The sequence below is a fragment of the Rhineura floridana genome, chromosome 5 (assembly GCF_030035675.1).
Source record: "Rhineura floridana isolate rRhiFlo1 chromosome 5, rRhiFlo1.hap2, whole genome shotgun sequence".
NCBI classification, from domain to species: Eukaryota; Metazoa; Chordata; class Lepidosauria; order Squamata; family Rhineuridae; genus Rhineura; species Rhineura floridana.
In genome coordinates, this window is record NC_084484.1 from 148,091,498 (window position 1) to 148,104,370 (window position 12,873).

General features: G+C 43.8%; 1 protein-coding gene across 5 annotated transcripts in view; it reads left to right on the forward strand.

Moving 5' to 3' along the window:
• The first annotated feature begins 10,093 nt into the window (after positions 1–10,093).
• Positions 10,094–12,873, forward strand: part of SMAD9 (SMAD family member 9) — a 79,546-nt gene continuing 76,766 nt past the window's right edge. Inside the window, exon 1 of one of the 5 annotated variants that reach the window (XM_061628397.1) lies at positions 10,094–10,175. The gene's annotated coding sequence lies outside the window, so the exon portion shown is untranslated. Of the gene's footprint in view, positions 10,176–10,528; positions 10,988–12,873 lie in introns of those variants that run through there. The other 4 variants (XM_061628398.1, XM_061628400.1, XR_009762878.1 and 1 more) reach the window with 4 other exon arrangements.

Sequence of the window (12,873 nt, forward strand, 5' to 3'; positions counted from 1 at the left end):
AGCTTGTAGCTTGTAGCAACTCTAGTGGTATGCCATCTGTTCCTGGTGATTTGTTTCCTCCAAGTATTTTAAGAGCAGCTTTCACCTCACATTCTAAAATTTCTGGTTCTTCATCATATGGTTCCTCCATGAATGAATCTGTCATCTTGGCATCTCTTTTATAGAGTTCTTCAGTGTAATGCTTCCATCTTCCTTTTATTTCATCTCAGTCAGTCAGTGTGTTCCCCTGTTGATTATTCAACATCCCTACTCTTGGTTTAAATTTCCCTTTCATTTCTCTAATCTTTTGGAATAGGGCTCTTGTTCCTCCCTATTTGTTGTCCTCTTCTATTTCTATACAATAACTGTTGTAATAGTTCTCTTTGTCCCTATGTACTAGTTGCTGTATTGTTGCATTTAGGGTTCTAACTGTGTTTCTCTCTCCTTTTGCTTTTGCTTTCCTTCTCTCTTTAACCATTTTAAGAGTTTCTTCAGTCATCCATTGAGGTCTTTCTCTCTTTTTAACTAGAGGTATTGTCTTTTTGCATTCTTGCCTAATCATGTCTCTAACTTCATAGTTTTTCTGGTCCTCTGTCAACTAAGTTTAAAGCCTCAACTCTGTTCCTTATTTGATATTTATATTCTTCTGGGATGTTATTTAAATTGTATTTTGGCATTATGATTGCTTTGTTGTTGTTCTTTAGCTTTACTCTGATTTTCGATATGACCAGTTCATGATCTATACCGGAGTCTGCTCCTGGTCTTGTTTTCACAGAAAGTATGGAACTTCTCCATTTTCTGCTACCAATTGTATAATCAATTTGATTCCTATATTGACCATTTGGTGATGTCCATGTGTACAGTCGTCTTTTTGGTTGCTCAAAAAATGTGTTCGCAAGAAACAAATCATTGGCTTCACAGAATTCAATAAGACTTTCTCCTGCTTCACTTCTGTCTCCTAAGCCCCATTTCCCCACAATTCCTAGTTTTTCTCTGTGTCCCTACTTTTGCATTCCAGTCCCCAATGATTATAAGCACATCTTGTTCTGGTATGTGATCAATTTCTTCCTGTAAATGTAAATGTATTGCCTTCAAGTCGATTCCAACTTATGGCGACCCTATGAATAGGGTTTTCATGAGGCTGAGAGGCAGTGACTGGCCCAAGATCACCCAGTAAGCTTCATGGCTATGTGGGGATTCAAACACTGGTCTCCCAGGTCGTAGTCCAACACCTTAACCACTACACCACACTCTCTTAATAGAAATGGACTGCCTTCAAGTTGATCCTGACTTATGGCTACCCTATGAATAGAGATTTCATGGTAAGCTAGTCCGAGGCTAGTCCTCCCCAGCTGGCTAGGGCCTGCTCAGCTTGCAACAGCTGCACAAGCCGGCCTTTTCCCTGTCCGCAGCTGCCAGCTGGGGGGCAACTGGGCTCCTTGGGACTATGCAGCTTGCCCACGGCTGCACAGGTGGCAGGGCACATAACCCCTGAGCCACTCACTGTGGGGGTGATCTTTCGCTGGCCCTTGACACCCAGGAGACATGAGCGGGGATTTGAACTCACAGACTCTGGACTCCCAGCCAGGCTCTCCTCCCCACTGTGCACTGTACTTCTGCGTAAGATCTCTCCAGTTCTTCTTCTTCTGTTTGCTGTTGGAGCATAGACTTGGATGATGGTTATGTTAATAGGTTTCCTGTTTAATCTCATTGATAGCACTCACTCAGACCTTGCTTTATAGCTCCTAATTGCTTTTGCTACATCACTTCTCGCTATTAAAGCAACCCCATTTCTTCTTAATTTCTCATTTCCTGCATAAAATATTTTGTAGTTGCCTGATTGAAAAGGTCCCATTCCCGTCCATTTTAATTCACTCATGTCAAGTAATGTAATGTAATGTTGATACGTTCCATTTCTTGCTTGACAATTTCTCACTTTCCCTGGTTCATGCTTCTCACATTCCATGTTCCTATTGTGTGTGTCGTACAACTCCAGACTCTCCTTCCTTTCCTGTGGGCTTCCTTTCGGCTTTGACCCAGCTGCGTCATTACTCACAGCGCTACTCGTACTTATCCTTTGTTCTTCCCTAGTAGCTCATTGAGTGCCTTCTGACCTGGGTGTCTCATCTTCCAGCACTTTCTCATGTTGCATTTTGGATACTCTGTTCATAGGGTTTTCGTGGTAAGAGATATTCAGAGGTGGTTTACCATTGCCTTCCTCTGAGTTTGGATGCATCTTAGTCTGGTATCTCAGCTTTGACCATTCCACCTTGGGTGCCCCTGCTAGACTCTTGGTCTAGACTCCTGATGGCATTGCTCTCAGCTTCTTCAACACTCTCAAACCCCCTCACCACGTTAAGGTGTGCATCCTGGTGGGGGGAGCAGGCAGAAGCGGGGAGGACAGGTCTGATCATTTGCATGTTGATTGAGTTCAGTGGGATTTACTCCCATGCAATTATGCTGAGGATAGGTAAAATTGACCATGGGGAGGGAGGCCTGGAAGTGGGCAGGGCAGGAGGAAGGAGGAAGAGGGGAGGAGAGGAAGAAGGGAGAGGAGAGGGGAAGAAGGGGAAAGGCAGGTCTGATCATTTGCATGCTTATTGAGTTCAGTGGGATTTATTCCTGTGCAATCATGCTTGAAAATGAAATGGACTGCCTTCAAGTCGATTCTGACTTATGGCGACCCTATGAATAGGGTTTTCATGGTAAGTGGTATTCAGAGGGGGTTTACCATTGCCTTCCTCTGAGGCTAAGAGGCAGTGACTGGCCCAAGGTCACCCAGTGAGCTTCATGGCTGTGTGGGGTTCGAACCCTGGTCTCCCAGAGCCAGGGCCGGCTCCAGGCATGCCGGGGCCCTTGGGCATCAGCTTGCCCTGGGCCCTGGCGTGTGTGCGTGTGCACAAACACACACGCGGCCCCCCACTCCCCCCACCTACCTGTCTCCTGTCTTTTACCATTGCCCTTAATGAAGATGGCGGCCGCGGTTTCCCTAAGGGGATGAAGCCTCCGCTGCCATCTTTTTTGATGGCACACGTGCGTGCTACGAGCGCACATTTCTGCCATCAACTAAGATGGCGGCAGTGGCTTCAGTACCTTAGGGAAGCTGCGGCCGCCATCTTCATCAAGGGCAATGCTAAAAGGCAGGATACAGGTAGGTGGGGCAAGGGAATGGCGGGCAGGTGGAAGCTCCTGCCCTGCGATCTGCGGATGGTGCCGTGGATCGCAGAAGGGGAGCAGAAGGCCCCTCAGGGGCTTCTGTAGCTCCGGGGCCCTCAAGCCAGTGCCCCACCCGGCTGCCCTTTAGAACCGGCCCTGCCCAGGGCATAGTCCTAGGATAGGTAAAACTGACCATGGGGCAGGGCAGGGCAGAGGGGAGGGGAAGGAGGAGGAGGGGAAAGGAGGGGATTGGAAGGGGATGGGGGAGTGGAAGGGAGAGGTGAAGGAAGGGGAGGGAAGGGGCAAGAGGGAGGGGGTAGAAGGGAGGAGGAGGGTAGGGCAGGTTTGATAATTTGCATGCTTTTTTGAGTTCAGTGGGATTTACTCTTGTGCAATCATGCTTAGGGTAGCTGAAACTGACCTGGAGCAGGGTCAGGGAGGTGAAGGAGAGGGGAAGGGGAGGATATTGGGTGTGTGGGCACTGTGCAGAGGAGAAGCCCCTTTCCTTTTCAAAAGGAAAACATTGTGAACAATATCATTCTTTTTCAGGATTTCCCCCAACTTTTTATTCTACAGCAGGCACATGTAGCCTCCCACCCAAATTTAAACCAAAGCTGTCCCTGGCCACATCCACACCAGACTTTTATTTAACTTTAGACAGTCATGGCTTCTTCCAAATAATCCTTGGAAATGTAGTTAGTTAAAGGTGCTGAGAGTTGCTAGGAGATGCCCTGTTCCCCTCACAGAGCTTCAATCAGAGTGGCTGCCTGTTAAACTAGTCTGGCCACTGGAGCCCACTCAGGGAAATAGGAGTCTCCTCTCAGCACCCTTTACAAACTATACTTCCAAGGATTCTTTGGGGGAAGCCATGACTGTCTCACGTGAAATAAAGGTCTAGTGTAGGTGTGGCCCTGATTAGGCAAGCCCAGCAGCTGTGAATCTGGCTTTTAGAACACTGACAGTTGGTTCTTATGAGCATGCCCAGCCTTATCATTGAATTCAGTGCTAAATTTCTTAAATTAATTAAAAATCAGCCTGGCATTTTTTAAACTTTTAAACTGCAGAAGATGAAGTTCAGAGTATGGGGCAAGGTCAGTAATACGATTACAGGTACTCTGTGAATATTGCTGATTTTGAAGGTCAGAGTATGGGGCAAGGTCAGTAATAGGATTACAGGTACTCTGTGAATATGGCTGAGTTTTAATTAATTTCAACAGATTATGAGAACTCTGACAGAAAAAAGTCCAAAAGGGGTCTGGCTTTTCTTTCTCTCTTTTTACACTTTGAACTCTCGATTCTCTCTGACTATTTTGTGTATTGCCATTAAAAGTTAGAGAGTTGTTAAGCAAGCATTTCTGAGTTCAGGACTATAAATTTTGTAAGGTTTTGTTTTGAAATGAGCTTATGGGAAGCATCAGAATGGCATGAGGGTATTTTCAATTTAACATTGCAGAATGTGAAAAATCCATGCTGACTATAGTACCCCATGTATAAAGAGCTTTTCCCTTGACATATCACCAACAGATCTTAAAATAGCTTTCCCCATTATGCACAGACTAACCTACATATAGGTAAACCTGGCAAGAGGCTGGCTGGACATTCATTTAAGATATAGTTGTTTTAAAAGTCTTCATTCTTTACTGCAAATATGGTAAGATCTGTTTAAATAAGCTCACATCATACAGCTGCCCAAAGCTATTTTTGATCAATGTGAGCTGATTACTCAAATGCCAATCCAGACCATGCTTATTAAGGACCATTGCCTTCCCCCTCCCAATGTTAGCATGGAAATATGTTGTGTTTAGTAAAAAGGGGATGTAACTTTCTCTCTACATGACCTAAGCGAACTCAATGGTTCAGCAGGAAATTACCACCCAATCCACACATACTTCCATGAGTTTGCTGTATGGTTACTGATTGAACATGGTATGAAATCAGTCTTTGCCAGCCTTTAGTCAAGCCAATATTAGCCTAAATTTGATTGTGTGAAAGTATTGTTGAGCTGAAAGTGGCCTTTGTAGACTTGACAATCATTCTTCCTTGTTTTGTAAACTACCACAGTTAGGGCTGATACTTCTATTGCTTTTGAGTCTTATCGAGCAATTTACTTTAGTTCTGGTCAGCTTCCCATCAAGGAACAATGATAGAAAAAGCTAAACAATGTTATTGGCAAATAAGATAAGGAAGGGAAGTTTGCAAGCACTGAGGTGTTGGATAAAACCAACTAAGCTGACATTTACCAAATCTCCTTGCAATAATTTATATTTCTGCTAAGATACACAAGATAAGTTTTGAAAAAGGTTAAGCAGTCATTTAACATTAGAATTTACAAACACCCCAGTGCACTAATATCTTAAATTTACTACTGTTAATTCTCAGAAAATGGCTAGTGTGATGCAGCATCTGTTCAGCCATGTAGTCTGAATGAAATCCAATGTTTGAATGTTGCTGTTTCATTGGACTCAGTCCATTTCAGAGAGTTCAGTTATGCAAGGCCCTTTAAAATGAATGATACTTGCACAAAGACATTGCTATGGCCTGTAGGAGCACTTTTCACAGCTGGTATGGTAATGGAAATGGCTGCTAGCAATTGCAGGCTCACTTTATTATTATTATTTATTGCATTTGTATCCCACTTTTTCTCCAAGGAGCTCAATGTGGTTGTATATGGTTCTCTGCCTCCCCATTTAATCCCCACAACAACCCTGTGAGGTAGGAACCAGTGACTGACCTAAGTTCACACTGATGTCTCTCTATGCAATCCCATTTGTGGGCGGGATCATGTGGGGAAAATAAGAGGCCATTTTGCATGTATGGACCACAACAGTCCCACTGAAACTGGTACAGTTAGACAAGTGTCTTATCCCCATTCATGTCTATAAGATATCCCCTTTTCTAGATTGTTCCCATTCTCTTTATTTATTTGAGGTATTTATATACCACTTTTCAGGTGGACCTCACAAAACAGTTTATATAAGATTATTAAAACAATAAGCAATAATTTAAAAAAGAGTTACAATAAAATGAGGGGGGACTTGTTTGTTTACAATAGGGGTGCAGAGGTTTTTGGCTTTGGCCCACCATGTGGGCCAGCTTTGACAGGTGGCTGGGGTAACCTACTCATCAATTACATGATATTATGATGCTACATGATTGACAGGTGGATTGTCCTGTCCATCTGTTAAAATAGCTTCTGTAGGTTTTCTAAGCTGGGAACCACAGTGAATAAGAGAAAAGTAAGGAGGCTCACAAACAGCTTTGAAGTTCACAAAGGGCTTCAAAGAGCAGTGCTGGGAGAGAGAAGCGGTTGCCATTGATGGCAACCACTTCCCCATGCTTGAGCAGGGTGCGTCATCAGATGGGTGGATGGGAGCACACCTTGCTCCAGCAAAGGAACAATTGAGAGCCCACTTTAAGCTCCTGGTTTTCCTCTGAAGTTCTGCCCTTACTTGCCCCACACCTGATGTCATGTCTGATGTCAGGTGTAGGGCAGGTGGCATGGCTTCCCCAAAACAGCCTTGTGGGGCAAATGGGGAAGTCTGAGGGGGCATGTTTGGCATGTGGGTCCAGTAGTTCCACCTCTAGTTTAAAAGAAGCTGTTACTGCTTCTTCTCATTCCTCTGAGGGCAAGCAAGTCCTTCAGTCACTTCTGTGGTAACCATTAGGAGGGAGGGTCCACTAAGGGAGCTGGATAGTGGCAATTCCCCAAGCTTCTTTCTTCTCCACTCTCCTCAGGGCAAGATGGTCCTTCCAATGCCACTGTGGTGACAGTTGCGGGACAAAGAAGCCACTGTGGGAACTGGATGGTGGCAATCGTTTAAACTTCAAGAGGTAAAATAGTAGTAATAAGGAACATGGAAACTGACAAGTGCTTTCCTTAAAACAACTAAAATAACTAATCTAGTCACTTTGGACAACCACTTTAAACGGTGAGAAAAGTCAGTAACTAAATATTTAGGAACAAAATTAAGAAAAGGTCCAGAAAAGGGGAAGAGATGGCAAAGAGGTCAGGGATGTGATTAAAAATGGACAGATACAAGTCTCTACTTGTACTGTTTGCTTCAGACAGCTGTGTAAGACACACACAGAAATACTGCATACTCAAATATGCTTTTGGCATCATGTGTGAAAACATGCTCCTAACATATGCTTGCAAAATGTAAACCATAGCGTTACCAGTTTTGTTTGCCAAATATTGAAAGGCATGCACATTTAAAAAAATACCAAAATATCAGTTACTAGAAGGTAATAGTGAGCATAGGATTTTGTTCTCATTTCCTGCTCGTGGACTTCCTGGAAGCTTCTAGTTGGCCACTGTGGGAAACAGAATGGGTGGAACAGCTTGATGTTTGGTCTGCATCAAAATGTTCTTATGTTAATTGAACATAAGGTGTTGGACTATGACCTGGGAGACCAGGGTTCGAATCCCCACATAGCCATGAAGCTCACTGGGTGACCTTGGGCCAGTCACTGCCTCTCAGCCTCATGAAAATCCTATTCATAGGGTCGCCATAAGTCGGAATCGACTTGGAGGCAGTACATTTACATTTAGGTAAAATAAAAATGACAGTGGCATTTTAAATACTAACAAATGGTGGCATAAGTATTTGCAAGCCAGAGCCCATTTGGTTATACAGTAGGGCCCCACTCATACGGCGGGTTATGTTCCGGGCCCCGCCGAAAAGTGAAAACCGCTGTAAAGCAGAACTCATTGAATAGAGTGGTGCACGACGCCCAAAAACCGCCGTAAAAGCGGAACAAGCACCGTATGAGTGGGGCTTTAGTCTAATTGCATCTAACTGAGACCACCGCATTAGCGAAGCGCCATAAAGCGAAGCGTCGTAAAGCGGGGCCCTACTGTATACATGAAGTGATATCTTCAGTTGGCATATTTTCTCTAATTTATTCATTTGTTTATATAACACCATCAGTATGGACAGGTTCCTGCCCCAAGGGGCTTACAGTCTGTAACTTGATACAGGGAAGGGAAGTGGTGGCAGCCACAGGTGGAGAATGCAACATGCCAGGAAAGAATATGCTTAACTTTGATTAGAGATACTTAGGTTTACCAAGAAGACTCAATTTTCTGGCCTAAAGTGAGATAACACGTTTTTATCCCTATTAGCTGATCAATAGACCAATTAGATGACCAATGGAAGGATGTTAGTTGCCATCAACACTGCTTTGTGAATAGTCACTGAAATAATGTTACATAATACTTTGATGTCACTGTCAGAGTCTGTACTTTATATATATATATATATATATATATATATAATACACATAGTGCTGTGAAAAAGTATGTCTGATTTTCTGCATGGTTGCATATTTTTGCTTTTCAGGTCCTGCCACAACATCTCCATGGGGTTTAGGTCTGGACTTTGACTACGCTATTCCGAAACTTGAAATTTCTTGTTCCTCAACCATTCTGATGTAGACTTGCTTGTGTGTTTTGGATCATTGTCTTGCTGCATGACCCAGCCATGCTTCAGCTTCAGCTGACAGATGGATGGCCTGATATTCTCCTGCAGAATTATCTGATACAAAGCAGAATTCATGGTTCCTTCAATGATGGCAAGTCATCCAGGTCCGGATGCAGCAAAGCATCCCCAAACCATGACACTGCCACCACGCTTGACCGTTGGTATGAGATTCTTCATGTGGAATGCCGTGTTTGGTTTTCGCTAGACATAATGGGGCCCATGTTGCCCCAAAAGTTCCATCCATTGTTCCTGAACTCTTGATCATCCAGGTGCTTTTGGGCAAACAATGTTATATGGACAGATGAGTAAAAAATGGCTGGGTCCTGAAAGGCACAGTTCATGCTCGAAAACCCACAAATGTCACTAAGTTAAAGCAGTTCTGCATGGAAGAGTGGGCCGAAACTGTGAGAGACTGATCATTGCTGCTAAAGGTGAAGTAACTAGGTTTTCGGTCTAAGGGGGCAATTACTTTTTCACACAGGGGCACTGGGTGTTGCTTGCTTAACTTTCTTTAATAAATAAATGAAGTAAGTATCAAAATTTTGTGTTATTTGTTCACTCAGGTTCCCTTTTCCCTAATATTAGGTTTGGTTCAAGATCTGATAACATTCAGTGCCAAAAATATGCAACCATGCAGAAAATCAGACAGGTGGCAAATACTTTTTCACGGCACTGTATATGTCAGAGTCTGTACACACTACATGCCAACTTAGGACAACACTTTATGCATCAGATGAAGCGGACTCCAATCTACAAAACCTTATGGCACAATAAAATGGTTAAGTCTTAAAAAGTGCCACAAGATGGGTGAAGCAGACTAACAGGTGTGTCCTAAGACAGAAGTTCCCAAACTCTGCTCTGCAAATTTCATTCAGAAATGTGTGTGAATTTGTGAAAGACAGCATATCCATTGCATTAAATATTTGTATTGATTTTAATTGTATTTACCTTGCTGCTTTTATTTCTTATAATGTATTTATTGTATTACCATTTGAATTCCAGATACATTATAAATACAATATAAGAAATAAAAGAAGCAATAAAAATACAATTAAAAACCATATAGCACCTAGCACAGCCCATTACAATTTCTACAACAGGCGCAAAAATCATTAAGTGGTCTGCCAAAACACCCTCAGAATTTTTAAAGTGGTCCTTTGGGGAACAGAAGTTTGGGAACCACAGTCCTAAGACAGTTTGCTGCCTGAGATGGAGTAGCAAAACATGCCCATCCTCTAGTCGAGGTACATCAGTACCCTGAAGTGGAATTTTCTAGTCTCAGGGTCAATGAAACTAGTATGTAAATAAGGTGGAAGGGGATGGCTGTTGCAACAGCATGGGGCAGACAGAAGATGAGTATGTGTGTCCACACTTCCTCTTAATGGAGAATTACCTGATGAATCACAGAGCCAGGTGGGAGCAGGAAACAGGTAAAGCCCCTTATTGGGTACTTTGGGACACATGACTGTACATTGTAAAAAGCTATAAAAGACCCTCAATTTGGGGAAGAAGGCAGTCTCCCGCCATAGCACATGCTTGCAGGGACTCCTTGCAATGGTAAGTATAATAAACAGCTGTAAGCTTCAACATGCCTCAGTGTTGTTTCCTGGAAAAGGACTCCATTAAGGAGAAAATTCCACAACCCCCCCAAAGGCATGTCATTTGGACACCTGAGGCAGCCAATGCCACAATTGCCTCTCCCCATTCCTAGCAGTAAAAATACATATCAATATGTATGTGTGTGTGTTTGTGTGTAAATTTTAATAAATAAATAAAATAATTCATAATGTTCTGCCCCTAATTCAGTTGCGTGAGGTGGACGCAAGACTCTACCTAAGGGTAAGGTCTCAGGAAGGGCTATATGGTTAGTGTAGAGCACGGAGGCCTAAGGGAGTAGCAGGGTCAATCAAAATAGAACGAAACTGCCCACTTCTGTTCCTCGGAGTCAGACGAGCAGGGAGGGTCGTTCCCCTCCCGTTGCCACCAACCTTGCTCTCCCCCTCTCTTCTCCCGCCTTCGCCTCGCGGGCCGGAGGGGGTTTAGAGGCGCGCGCGCTCCCGGGCAAGCCAGACTCCGTCAGTCAGCCAGCAAGTCAGAAGGGATTCTTGGCCCTGTTCCAGGTCGGCGCACTAATACAAGCACAGAGGCTCCCGCCTGACTGACGCCGGCTGAGGCTGGCTGCTTGCTTGCTGCTGCTGCTCTTGCTCTGGCCCCTGTCGCCGCCGGGTTACTGCAGCCGCGTCCCTTTCCATGTTGCTTTGAAAAAAAGCGTGAGTGACTCGCTCCAGAGAAGTTGTGGCAGCAGCAGGCGCAGCCAGCAGGGAGACGGTGGGCAGGGGAGGCAGAAGAGACATTCGCCCCACGGGCAGGTAAGAGGCTTTCGTTCCCCCCCTCCCCCGCGCAAAAAAAAAAAAAATTGGCTTGGCATTTTGAGTTTGCAATTCCACCCTGCCCCTGAGACTCTTTTGTGTGCCTTCGTCTCGGCTGCGCTCTCAGACTTCTTGCTGTCTGCAGTCTCCTTCAGGTTAGCGACTTGCAAACTTTTTTTTTTTTTTGCATTGCATTGCATAGCATTGTCTTGCCAGCGTCAGTTCTTTCTGCTAACCTTCGGCAGAAGGTGCTAAGCCTTGAAGCAGCCCCTCGAGGGAACTTTGGCAGCCGACAGCTTCCTCTTAGCAATTAGCATGTCCGGATGTTTTCATTCTTCCCCCCCAACCAAATCCTTTGGAATGGTGTGTGTGTGTGTGGATCTTATCTCTGCCCAATTTGATATGTAGTCATGTTGGGCTAGGTCTATTTCTCTTGTGTGTAAAAAGCGTGTCGGTCACCTTGGACGATACTTAGGGTGCAATCCTATGCCCACTTTTCTGGGAGTAAACCCTATTGAACTCAGTGGGGCTTACTTCTGAGTAGACCATATCTAGGATTGCATTTATGAGCCTCACGTTCCTCTCCCGTGACAGGCTGCAATCCTTGAGAGTAAGTCCCATTGAAGTTAACGGGGCTTACTTGGGAGCAAACCTGCATCAGATCGGGTTGACAGACATTCCCTGAGGTAACCACCGCTATCAACAAAAGGGCGCCCGAAGCCATTTCGATTCTAGGCGTTGGACTCATTAACGAAACATATAGTATAAATTGGCCGTGTGATGACGTATTTTTAGTATATTATTGAGCTGCTTCAACTTTTCGTTGTTGGCATTGCTTGAAAAGTTTGAAATATTTATGCCAATTCAGAGAATTTGCTAAGGGCAGCCGTCTTTGCGCTGAAACTATTCGGTTACTTTTTCCCGCAGCCGCCTCCTTCCCTCCGCTCAGTTTTCTTAACTTACAATACCGGATCCTTGCAGAAGTGGGGGGTGGGTGGAGAATAGATACAGGAGACAAACTGACGCCAGTATTGTGATCGGAAGGAGGGGCACAAGGCGAAACGTTTTTATGGCTAGTTAAACGCTGTCAAGTTCTCCATCTCTTATTTGGATTTCTTTTTCTACACCGTAAATTAAAAAGAGAGACAGAGAAAGGAAGAATCTGGGTTATTCTGGAAAAATGATAATTACTTAAATTGTTTTATTGACCAGCTGGGATGTGCCTGTCTGTGAAATAAGGTCGTTTTGCCTAAGAAAAAATACTACACGGTCACATTATAACAAACAATAACACTTCAAAGTCTGCACGGTCACATCATCATCAAAGAGTCTTGTGGCATGTTAAAAACTTAACAGATTTACTGTTCCGCAAGGCTAATACTCTTTAAGATTCCCCCCCAAGTTGGAGATAAGATTCACAATGCAATCTTATATGTGTCTACTCAGAAGTAAGCCTCATAAAGTTCAGTGGGACTTCCTTCCAGGTAAGCGGTTATTCTACTAGAATTTGTCAGCATCTAAACGGAAGCATTTTGGACCAAAGTGCAGATGATAAATTATTATAATTAAACTGTTATTTCCAAGCAAACCTTTACAAAGAGTAAGCTACTGGCAACCACAGATGGACAAAACCCAAATTTTGTTTTATTCTGAAAAAAGTACTAATTGGATAGTAAGAAAATTGTAGGTGCTGCAGCGTTCAGAAAATATCCAGCTTTATTCGTCTTGCTGATATGGATGGAAGTAAAGAAACATAGTTATTAAGGAATTCCAGGCTTGCCTCAGTTGCAAATAAAACCCCAAACATTCAATTTCATAGTGAATTAGTTTCCCTTTGGCTTTCAAAGAACTTTTATGAACAGAGAAACAAATACATGCATAATCAG